This window comes from Genypterus blacodes, unplaced genomic scaffold (genome assembly GCF_046128005.1).
Source record: "Genypterus blacodes isolate CSIRO-AG114 ecotype Tasmania unplaced genomic scaffold, CSIRO-AGI_Gbla_v1 ptg000516l_1, whole genome shotgun sequence".
Taxonomy (NCBI): domain Eukaryota; kingdom Metazoa; phylum Chordata; class Actinopteri; order Ophidiiformes; family Ophidiidae; genus Genypterus; species Genypterus blacodes.
In genome coordinates, this window is record NW_027467271.1 from 7,208 (window position 1) to 20,000 (window position 12,793).

Below are 12,793 nucleotides of genomic sequence, written 5' to 3' on the forward strand. Positions count from 1 at the left end.
ACACACACACACACACACACACACACACACACACACACACACACACACACACACACACACACACACACACACACACACACACACACACACACACACACACACACACACACACACACACACACACACGCCTTTAGCATGTGGAAAGACAAAGAACATGAAGTCCACTGACTCAACGCTTATTTAGAGGCTCAGTCAGTGATGTAAGTGTAAACTAACACAGACCTGAGAGCCAAAACCAAAGTTCTGAAGGATTTCTGAAGAACCGCGTTGCTTCACATCGTCAGTTTATTCTTTGATTGAGCTTAAATGTCAGCAGAGGAGTCAAACACACGACAACAAGACCAACAGGATCCATCAAGGATCAATGTGAGAACCTTCCAAAGTGCAGATAACAGTGTAACACAAAGAACAGGTGGCAGAATGGTGACAAGGAGCCTTACTGTACGGGTTAATACCTCCACCAAGGACCACGGTGGCTTCTTGTTGTCGCCTCTTTCACACAGAGAACGCAGCAAGGCAAGGAAAGGAACCAAGGAGGAATGTGTGAGCGAGGCTTCAAAGGATTAATCACAACTTACACCAATATCCGTGTGTCTGGACAGGCTAGAGGTCTAGGGTCTGGAGAGGTTGAAGGTCTAGGGTCTGGGCAGGCTGGAGGTCTAGGGTCTGGATGGGCTGGAGGTCCAGAGTCTGAGCAGGCTGGAGGTCTAGGGTCTGGGCAGGCTGGAGGTCTAGGGTCTGGAGGGTCTGGATGGGCTGGAGGTCCAGAGTCTGAGCAGGCTGGAGGTCCAGGGTCTGAGCAGGCTGGAGGTCCAGGGTCTAAGGCAATAAGCTGTTATATTGAGATTGAACCAACACTGGAGGACCGTCAGGCCTTGGTGGAGGTATGAACTGCAGTGTGGCTCTGGTCACTGGAAATAAAACAACATTCTGCTCTTTGTGGTTAGTTAGTGTTCTTCTCATCAGCACATCCAGAGGTCAGGAGGTCAGGAGGAGGTCCTGATCAGATCAAACCTGGCTCAGGTGCTCGAGCCAGCAGGTTTCAAAATAAAGCGTCTCTCTGTTTAAAGGACCAAACTCAGACGTTCATCATGCGGTGATGACAGACGCCCGTCAGGCTGCTGGGTCCAGGTGGTGTTGTGGTCTCATCTCCATGGAAACGTGGGACACCGCTGGTCCTCCTGCAGCGCCGCCTCACCTGCACACACAGAAACAGGAAGTTATGAGGAGTGAGGCCTGTGTGTATCTCTGATGATGATGTGTACATGCTTGGATGACTACATGTACAAGCACAGAACATGGAAGCTACTTTGGTTGATACTGTCTCCATGTTGGTGAGGCGTGGCCCAAACATTCACTCCTCTTATCTTCACTCAAACATAAAAGAGTGAGACAGATGCAGCTGCCACATGTAAGACAGGTCGATCGGAGCCCTAAACGCTTTGTGTTATTGCTGAAACGTTGGCGGCGTTTTGTGCCAGGACACCGAATGGACGCCCACGTGTCAGATTAGCTTCACAAACATCCTGCAGCAGAGCATCAAAGGTCTGAGATCAGGGCGCTGTTAACTCTTTCACTGCTCCATCCCAGCAACCAGCTTACCACAGACTAATGGGCTTTGGTGTGGCTCAGTCAGAGTCATTCCAATCATTTATCTTTAGCTCTGCACTGAAGGGTGTGTGTGAGAGAGTGTGTGTGTGTGTGTGTGTGTGTGTGTGTGTGTGTGTGTGTGCAGCAGGTTTGGAATGAAGATCTGATCAAAACAGTATGCGCATGCAAAACACAGACCCTGAAGGAAAACAGACAAATTCCCCAAAGCTCTGCGTTCGCTCTTTAGGGAAACCATGGTAACGTGATGTTGACGTTAACGTTTCTGCAGACAGACGCAGAGTTTGTGATTAAAGAAGAAAGGTGAGGTCGTTCTCTGTGGAATGTGGCTCAGGCTGCTGTGTGTGTGTGTGTGTGTGTGTGTCTCATGTCACGTGCCATCTGCAGCACCGTGTGCACACTGAGGGACGACTTATTAAAGACAACTTACTTGGATCCAAATGACCAAAGTGTATGAGTAAGTATGAGCAACCACAGGGTTTATGTTGTCTCATCATCTGGTGCCAAATATGTTCTGTGTGCTGCTCTGTGGGCCTGTGTGCTGCTCTGTGCTGCTCTGTGCTGCTCTGTGGGCCTGTGTGCTGCTCTGTGCTGCTCTGTGGGTGTGGTGCCTTCACGCATTACTCACACACTCACTGTGTTGGACAGCTGAGAACATGGAGGAGTGAAGCTCTGAGACAGGGGACACCTTCACAAAAGGCTCTGATGAGTGCTGACAGACAGACAGACAGACAGACAGACAGACAGACAGACAGACAGACAGACAGACAGACAGACAGACAGACAGACAGACCGACCGACAGACAGACAGACCGACCGACAGACAGACAGACAGACAGACCTTCCTGGCCCTGATCTCAATCACTATTTTGCAACACGTATGACTGTTATATTCCACGTTAATCTGCTTTAACATCTTCACGTATGAGTCATGTGATGATGATGATGATGATGATGATGATGATGATGATGATGATGATGATGATGATGACTATGGTGATGATGATGATGACAAATGTCCTGGGATTGTCATGATGTCACTCATGAATCAACAAACATTAATGTTGCAATACGATGGAGAGACGTTGCAACTCTGCCTCGGTGTGAGCCGGCTCCACTCACAGAAGCACTGAGTGCACTTACAGAGGTCGATTGATAAGTTCTGAGCCTGAGCCAGGACTGTGCAGCTTTGTATGTTAAGTGTTGAATCCTAGACGTACTAAGCAGACCAAAGACCAAAGAGTCTGAGTGTGTGTCCAGCAGAGCACCTGGACACCTTCTAGAACTCAAACTGACCTCATTAACATTCAGAATGTGTTGGAAGCCCCCGTGCCCCTCTGTGCCCCCCGCCTCTGAAGCCTCTGTGTTATGTTTCATGTTTTCTTTCAGCAGACCGAGTGCAGCTTCATCTGAATCAACACACGAGTTCAGCTTGTAATTCATCGTCATGTTGGCAACCATGCCAACGGAAGACAACACAAGAGGAAGTGAGCAGAGTTTATGAGCAGGAACAGTCAGTGTGGCAGAAACAGAAGTGAGCGACACCACAGGTACACAAACGCCTCAGACGCAAAGAAGAAGAAGAACAAGCTGCCAACCGCCAACGTTTAATTGACATGTGACTTGTGGCAAACCGTGGGAACAGAACAGAACGCTTGGCAACAAAGAGGAGGAGAAACTAAGAGACCAAAGGATCCTTCTCAGAAATCAGCAGCACTTAGATGTGACAGAGAACAGCCTAAACACAAAGATGCTTTCAGATGCTGGCCTAACAGAAGGTTTCTCTTTAATTCCCTCTTTCCTTGTTCTTTCTATTCACTGTGGCTTTGTTTTGTTAAACAGGAAGTCCCTGACAGACACACCTTTCATAATAACACCTTCTCTCAGGCCTCTCAACCTTTCAGGCCTCAGCTTCAGGCCTCAGCTGCTCTCAGTCAAATTCATCTGATATTTTAATAAACAAACGGCTCATTGAGTTCACCCCTGTTGCAGTTTGGTTTCTTTAACCTTCTGCGACTTTTAGGTACTTTCCTCTTCACCAGCAGCTGATATGAGCCACTAACTCCACCCCGACACCATCAGTGGGCCCGACTGTGCTGGGAGCCCCAAACCTTTGGTTTCTTGACTATTATGATACTTAGCTTTATTATTTTTAGCATTAACATAAAAAGTAATAACACAAAGGTGCAGTTCTGATATATAGTTATAAAATGTTTTTATATTATATATATATATTATTATATTATATTATATCATGTGATGTTATGTTATGTTATGTTATATTATATTATATTATATTATATTACATTATATTATATTATATTATATCATGTTATGTTATGTTATATTATATTATATTATATTATATTATGTATATATATATTATATTTATTTAATTATTTGCTACATTTCCTTTATCATTCATATTTTTGTTGTTCTACGATGGAGCAGTGTAACTTTTTATGATTTAGATTTACTTGACAAATGACAACAATATTAAAAGTAGTATGAAATAGAATATGAAATAGTTGGAGGCCTGCTTGGGGTTTGGATGCTGGATCATCAGCAGTGCTCCTTATTATGTAACATCTCTAATCTCTTTAACCCACATGTAAAGTACACAAAGAAGTGAACTTGTAGGTAAACTGGTTATTGATGAACAGAACACGGAAGCAGATGTGAGCTGAAGTCACTTCCTGTAACCCGATCGCTGCTGCAGATACCAACGACAATCAACAGACTGTGGGAAAGTGAAGGGATCAAGCAGGAAGACTGAGTCGTTCCCACCACCGGCCAGTGTTTAGACCCATAACACGCACACACACACACACACACACACGCACACGCACACACACACACACACAGTCTCTCATCTCTCTCTCTCATTTCTCATTTCTTTCTCTCTCCCCCTCCCTCTCTCTCTCTCATACCCACACACACACGCACACACACACACACACACACACACACACACACACACACACACCCATGTGCATAGTTGGCTGTCCTCCCTTACATAAACCCTGCAGGTTGAAGAGGCACCCAAACCTCCCTGAGTCCTTAAGTGTCCTGAGAGGTGAAGTAATCCTGCAAACCCGTAAACACCCTCTGCACCCCTGGGTGGTGTGTGTGTGTGTGAGGCTGTTTACCCTCACAGTCAGCTGACCCTGTTTGTCCCGGCGGTGCTGACTGGTTTCTTCTCCACAGAGTGCGTGGGGATGTTCCTGGCACAGCGGCTGGAGCCTCTGACCTCACATCTGCCTGCCGTTGTTCTCAAGCAGCTACCTGCCCGCCGGGAATATGGCTAATAAAAAGCTCACACACACACACACACACACACACACACACACACACACACACACACACACACACACACACACACACACACACACACACACACACACACACACACACACACACACACACACACACACACACACACACACACACACTCTGGCTGTGTACCCAAAACAAAAGGGAAACTGGAAAAACCGAACCCGGGCGTCTCTAATGAGAGGAGCAGGTTGGATCTTGACTTTTGCTAACGGCAGCAGCGATGGCAGCTGTTGGTCGGTCGGTGGTTGACAATAGTCTCTGCAGGGCAGGTCTGCCTCACTATTCAAAGCAGGGACAAAGGCCAAGGCTGCAGAGCTCATGAAAGCTCTAAAGCGTTTGTTCACAACCACAGGACTGAAATAACCTGCAGACACAAACACAACTGGAACATAGAGATCCAGACTCACATGAGCCGGCCTTACGTGCTGACAGAGACACACTGCTGCGTCTGTCCCCAGGTCTCTCTTCTACTTCTTCTTCTTCTTCTTCTTCTCTCTTCCAGCCCCTACCGACGCCCGGCTGCATCCTAATCCTCATTCCTACAATTCCAAGCGTGACTCACACAGACCAGAAAACAGCCGCAACACTTCTCTCTGTACTGTGTGAGTGTGCAACTGCCTCCATGATGGACCACAATGCACTGCAGCAGAGAGAGAGAGAGAGAGAGGGAGAGAGAGAGAGAGAGAGGGAGAGAGAGAGAGAGAGAGAGAGAGAGAGAGAGAGAGAATGTGTCTCCCAGTGGTCCCATATGAGTCTGGTCTGCTTCAGGTCACTTTGCTCTCTTCAGTCACTCAGTAACTCAGAGGTGAACTTGCTGAGTCTTCAGGTCTGTTCCCTCTGTGAGTGTGTGTGTGTGTGTGTGTGTGTGTGTGTGTGTGTGTGTGTGTGTGTGTGTGTGTGTGTGTGTGTGTGTGTCCATCATTGTGATCAGTGTGAGCCCACAGGAGGACTCTGAGCTGAGATGCAGAGCCCTCCCTCCCTCCCTCCCTCCCTGCCTCCCTGCCTCGCTCCCTCCCTCCCTCCCTCCCTGCCTCGCTCCCTCCCTCCCTCCCTCCCTCCCTCCCTCCCTGCCTCCCTCCCTCCCTCCCTCCCTCCCTCCCTGCCTCGCTCCCTCCCTCCCTCCCTCCCTCCCTCCCTGCCTCCCTGCCTCGCTCCCTCCCTCCCTCCCTCCCTCCCTCCCTGCCTCCCTCCCTCCCTGCCTCAGGTGAGAGGACTGCAGCTCCTCACACATTTGCATCACATTTGCATTTTGCACTGCGCTGCTCAGAGACTCTGCTGATAAAGAGAGCAACCGCATGTCAGCCTGCATATAGAGCTCAGATTTGAATGTTCCAGGCTGAGAGAGGCAGAGTTCCTGAACAGAGCCTGGAAGAGGGAGGAGGAGGAGTGCAGCCTAAACACACTGAGGGATTCAGACAGAATTAGGAAATGTGGGGAAACATTTGCTGCTAAACTTGGAAAAAGGAGTTAAGAAAAGAAAACCACAAACAAACCGGCCTGAAGTTCAACCAAACGGAACTTCAGCTGTTTTTAGAGCCGTAAATTAAACTCTAGACACAAAGAGGAGAGGGAATAAAGGAGGGAATAAAGGAGGAACGCCTGCAGGACCAAGGGCAGGAGAGTTTAGATGCAAGACAGAACAAATTGACTTAAGGAGGAAGCAAACACAGTCAGCTGATAGGCCTGCTGGGAAAAAAGACAGAGGGAGAGAGAGAGAGAGGGAGAGAGGGGGAGAGAGAGGGAGAGAGAGAGGTGAAGGTTTATAGTTTCTTGGTGAAATGAGGAAGACTCAGGTTGGAGCAAAGCGGTTGAGGGTTTTTGCATCACGGGCTTGTTGACACACTGGAAAAGCAGATGATCCAGAAAAATGGGGCACAAAACAGGAAGTGGACGGTGGGAAGTGGAATATTCATTCATATTTGTCGGAGCACAACAGGAACAAGTCAGCCTGAGTGACGACAAGAGAAGAGAGAGACCAAACTCTGCTAATGTTGTTAGCATTATAGCATTATAGTTAAATAGCTACACTCACAACACAAACAATATGAGTAATATCAGATATAAACCCAGACAAGCTTCAGTAGAAATGGTGACTTCTCTTTTCCTCTCTGTGAAATCGTTCAACCAAACCCATCTGACACGGGATCCCACACAGTGGACATTGAGTCATGACAGACCGGAACATGTGGGACCTGAGACAGCTGAGGACCACAGAGCAGAATCAGGACTGAAACAGATACCACCGCATCATGATGTCATCCATTTCCTGTTTCAGTGTGTGAGAAGTTTCCTAATCTGATAGATTAACACAGAAGAGAGAGAGAGGGAGAGAGAGAGAGAGAGAGAGAGAGAGAGAGAGAGAGAGAGAGAGAGAGAGAGAGAGAGAGAGAGAGAGAGACAGAGAGACAGAAAGAAAGAGACAGAGAGAGACAGAAAGAGAGAGAGAGAGAGAGAGAGAGAGAGAGAGGCAGAGAGACAGAGAGAGATAAAAAGAGAGAGAGAGAGAGAGAGAAAAAGAGAGGGAGAGAGAGAGAGGCAGAGAGAGAGGAAAAGAGAGACACAGAGAGACAGAAAGAAAGAGACAGAGAGAGACAGAAAGAGAGAGAGAGACAGAAAGAGAGAGAGAGAGAGAGAGAGAGAGGCAGAGAGACAGAGAGAGATAAAAAGAGAGAGGGAGAGAGAGAGAGAGAGAGAAAAAGAGAGAGAGAGAGAGAGAGAGGCAGAGAGAGAGAAAAAGAGAGACACAGAGAGAAAGAAAGACAGAGAGAGAGAGAGAGAGAGAGAGAGAGAGAGAGGCAGAGAGAGAGAAAAAGAGAGAGACAGAAAGAAAGAGAGAGAGAGACAGAGAGAGACTGAGAGAGACAGAAAGAGAGAGAGAGAGAGAGAGAGAGAGAGAGAGAGGCAGAGAGACAGAGAGAGAGACAGAGAGAGAGAGAGAGAGAGAGACAGAGAGAGAGAGAAAAAGAGAGAGAGAGAGAGAGGCAGAGAGAGAGAAAAAGAGAGAGACAGAGAGACAGAAAGAAAGCGAGAGAGAGACAGAGAGAGACAGAGAGAGAGAGAGACAGAGAGAGAGAGGCAGAGAGAGATAAAAGAGAGAGAGAGAGAGAGAGAGAGAGAGAGAGAGAGAGAGAGGCAGAGAGAGAGAAAAAGAGAGACACAGAGAGAAAGAAAGACAGAGAGAGAGACAGCTCGGCCTCTAGAGTTCATTGACCCCAGTTCATACCTGAGCGGACATGACTGAGGTATTTGCGCAGAGCAGCAGAGGACAAACCCCAGAACATGTCCAGTGTTTGGGCACGAGTCTTGACTGATCCTCCAGAGTCTCTCTCAGTCAGAGCAGCGAGGCTCTGATCTGAGTCTGAGTCTGAGTCTAAGTCTGGACCTCTGAAGGCCTCAGCAGTCTGAAACCTGAGCACTGAGTCTGTCAGAGCAGCGTGGGCGGTGAGGAATGTGCTGAGAGAGAGAGAGAGAGAGAGACTCAATCAGGACCAGAGAGACTCGTATCAGGACCAGAGAGACTCGTATCAGGACCAGAGAGACTCGTATCAGGACCAGAGAGACTCGTATCAGGACCAGAGAGACTCGATCAGGACCAGAGAGACTCGTATCAGGACCAGAGGGAATGCACACGTTTCCACTGAAGGGTCCACGGCAGGTAGACACAGGGAGGGTCCTGTGGGCCGCAGAGGAGCGGGTCTGACACCGGGTCTGTCAAGGAAACAGGCTTCTCTAGACCTCAGGGCGTCAAAGACAAACAGCAGAACGTGAGAGAAGACGACACCGAAGAGAGAAACACAACCTGACAAACAAGACAAGACGTCTCAGCCTGAGCCACACAGACACACAGACACACAGACGCACAGACGCACAGACACACAGACACACAAACGCACAAACGCACACTCAGAGTTTGACTTGTATGTGCCAGAAGAGAAGGAACTGTTGGTGAAGGGAAAAGTCCCTTTCAGAGTTCAACCAAAACAAAACTCAGACAGGCTAAATACCTTCTGAGATCTGGGGGGATGTTTCCTTCTCTGAGAGCAGAAACAGATTTACAGGCTCAATGTGTTCAGATCCCAGCTCACAAACAGAGGAACGGCAGTGAACGCCTCATCTCTCTCTCTGGTGGAGGTGAACAGAGTGAAACATGTTTGTGAGCGGTGCGTTCAGGCTCCTCTGAAGGCTCCTCTGCATTCCTGAGCTCTAAGCTTTTGTTTTTCTGGCCTCACAGGAGGACGAAGGGAGGGGGGGGGGGGATCTGGGTCAGTGAGCTAATGTAACCGGGTTCATGTGAGCTCCTGCTGGGCCCCCCTGCACCTGAACACCTGAGATGATCACCTGCCAGCTTCCTGTTAGTGTGTTCAGATCTCCTCCTCACAGAGACCCAGACTAGACTACAGGTGTCCAGACAGGCTAACGTCACACCCGAGCGTGTGTTTTGCTGGCGCTGACCTCTGACCTTGTGTAAAGTTCACATGTCCCCCGGTTCAAAAGACACAAACAACAAACCGCAACCGGATCGACAACACAAACACCTAAAACCAAGTGCAGCCTTCCTGAAAGCAGCTTCTCCTTGACCTTGACTAGAAGTCCTTGACGCCGTTCTTTCATTTCGTGCCGGACGCCGTCTGCATTATTAATCGGCGACTGTTGCGGCGTGCGCTCATGTGGGTCCCCGCTCCCTCAGGAACTCTGCGTGCCGTCTGTCTCACGCCTATCACGTATCTGCAGCTCAACCTGATACGGCCCCCGCCAGCGCCCTCACCTACTTCCTGCGTCAAAGCCAGTTTTGCTTGAGTTTGTGTGTTTGGGTTGAATGCTGGAGGGATTCTGGATCTGCAGGAATCCGACCTGAGCGCACAGAGGAGGGCGAGGCCAGGGTGGAAAGACGAGACAACAGAGCGAGACAACAAGTCAATAAGGGTCAATGAGGGTCAATGAGGGTCCGGCGGCACAAGCAGATATGTTTCTGGTGAACGGTCGAGTCGACGGCCCTGAAACGAGACGACTCCTCTCCTTATCCGTGTCTAAACTCATGTGTTTGATGTTGCGGCCCGGCTGAGGCTATCTGAGCGTGTCAGGGTGAGCTTCAGCTGTCAGGGCCGAGCCGGGAGATAAGTGGCTGAACTTTGCTCAGCTTCCTTTGCTCCGTTTGTCCACAGCAGATGTTTGTTGGTGTTTGCTTCAAACGTGTTCTTACTTCTGCTTATTGGCGTATTTGTACGAGGAACTGAACTGACGCCACTGACGCTGAAGGCAGAGCCCGTTTCCCCGACAACTGATTGGCTGAACCACCGGTCCACGTCAAGTTCAACAACAGAGTCGCTCCCGGTGCGTTCCTCCTGCTGAGCCTGATCTCTCCTTGTGACTGTGAGTCAATGTTTGCACTCCAGTTCAACATCAGCGCTATCACACGGCAAACACGCCGCTTTTACTTTTGTGCAGCGCCAAGCGGCTCCATCAAAGAGTTCAACCAGAGAGAGAGAGAGTGGAGCGAGAAAGACAGAAAACTGAAAAATTCACCGTCAATCAGATCAGAGACTCTGATGACAGACGTCTGTGCTGAGCTTCAGTCACGCCGTTACACTGCAGACAAGCAGGAAGTGAGCGGGTACGAGCTCGCCAACTTGCTCAAGGACACTTTGTCAACGCGGCTGGGCTGTGATCTGTGACCGAGCATCACATCTGTCACCAAACGTTTCCCACCAGTGTGAGAAAACTTTCAGGTGTTTCTGAGATCAGCAGCCTGAATGAATCACACACACACACACACACACACACACACACACACACACACACACACACACACACACACACACACACACACACACACACACACACACACACACACAGTTATCAAAGTAAAGGCACCAAGCCGCTGCCTCGTACCCTCCTTACTCTTCAGAATAAGAGCGTGGAGCCGGAGGAGCGGCGGCTTTGCTTCTGCCCGGGTCAGCATGCGGTCTCACAGAAAGCGCTGCATGTAGCACAGCGGAGGCCAGAGACACTGAGAGCAGCAGTTTGTTGCAGATGTCAGATAAACTATCACAGGTTTATCAGCAGGTTGTGCTCAGAGAGTCAACAAGCTTCAGCCTCACTCACATGACATCACTGCAGCATTCAGGGATCCACGTTTGATCTAAACCGGGGGAATAAAGCCGAGCTGTGACAGAGACCAGACCAGACGAGACGAGACGGGACGAGACGGCTGCAGACGTAAATCACGCCGCACATGAAATGTTAAATGAAGCTGCGACAGGTTGAACATATCGTCCGCAACATGTGCCGGTGTCCGGTTGCTCGGCCGTCCTGAAGTCTGAAGTCTGAATGATCGTCTCTGCTCATGAATCTTTAAAAATAGCCAAGGGAACGGATGACATCACGTACGGGCAAAGAGCGGCGTTCCCTTCCTGTGTCCCCGAGGTCAAGTGTGTGTGTGTGTGTGTGTGTGTGTGTGTGTGTGTTGTTAATGGCACTGATATTCCCCCAGTGCCCGGCGTCACGTGCGCTCAGGAGAGGGACGTTGTTTGTTTACAGTCCATTTCCGAGAAGCCGCCCTGTGACGGGAATCTGGATACAGGAACTGTTTAGTTACTTGGAGATGCGTCTTCAAAACATTGATTTACTCTGCGGCCAGGAGAGAACACACACACACACACACACACACACATACGCTCTCTCATATCGCTCATGGGACTGAAGCGAGCAAACACACCAAGTCAAACAACACATCCTGCACAAACACACTCAGATCAGATGACTGGAGCTAATGGCGGCCGGCCAGCCTGCAGACGAGCACGTGTCCGGCTCATGCACGGCTGAGAGGAACACGGATCCTGGCTTCATACCGCAGGAGGAGCAGGAACACGTCGACCTCTGACCCCCTGAGCTGTTCTGCCTCTCACTGTGTACAGAGAAACAGCATCAACCAGGTCGGGCAGCACATCAACTCCAACTCTGTACTTCATTACAGCGACATGTGGGCGAACGCTGCAGCTGAGACCAGAGCTGAGGCCGAGTGAGCGCACACTCAGCCTCTTAATCTCATTAGAGGGAGGAACTGTGAGCTCCCAGAGACGGGAAACTAAGACGATGATAATGAGATTAAGGCTCTCTGGCACCTTCATCACGTTCACTCTGCTCTGATGTCACAACAACACAACGCTACCAGCAAAGACAAACGGGACAACTACATCTGGGTCGCTGCAGCTCTAATGCTGTGTTCAGGCGCTCGTCAAAAGGTGGTAAACACCAGTGTTGAAGTGGAACACACCAGTCCATGCAGCAAACATGGAGGTGCAGGTGGAACTACAGAGAAACAGGGTCCGCTTGTTCTGCATGAACAAGAACAGAAATGTACCCTGAATGCAGCATAATGATGGAAGTGATGGCTAACAGAATGTAAATGTGGATTGACGGGTTGGTCCGGCCGTGTAAACGCCTTGATTGGAGTCAAGTTTTCAGTGGCTCAGCGCGTGGGCGTGCATGTAAACGCTCCTTTGTTTTGTCCTTCAGTCTGGAGTTTTGGCAGTTAGACGTGGTGGCAACATTCCATTAACAAAACTAAGTGTGTGACTTCCTGTTCCCACAGTCTTCCTCTTCCTCCTCCTCCTCCTCCTCCTCCTCCTCCCTTTCCACTAGCAGGGGTTAAGCACAGTTAAGTCTCGAGGTTTAGTCGTGTTTTGCCGGCGCAATTGGAGTCCTGGCCTGTTTTCACTCCAGTACAGTGAGGAGTGGAGGTGCTACAGTCATCACAGAACAACAGTGAAGGGTTTTCATGAACACACCGATGATCAATGACACAACAGAGATCTAATCAGTAACTGATACAAACTGATTGATAAGAGTT

General features: G+C 49.3%; 1 long non-coding RNA gene across 1 annotated transcript; it reads right to left on the reverse strand.

Moving 5' to 3' along the window:
- Nucleotides 1-271: 271 nt before the first annotated feature.
- Nucleotides 272-5,886, reverse strand: LOC142990355 (uncharacterized). Its single transcript, XR_012960779.1, has 2 exons — nt 4,758-5,886; nt 272-1,198 (listed from the first exon to the last, which is right to left on the reverse strand). It is a non-coding gene; the product is annotated as an uncharacterized LOC142990355 (long non-coding RNA).
- Nucleotides 5,887-12,793: the final 6,907 nt, after the last annotated feature.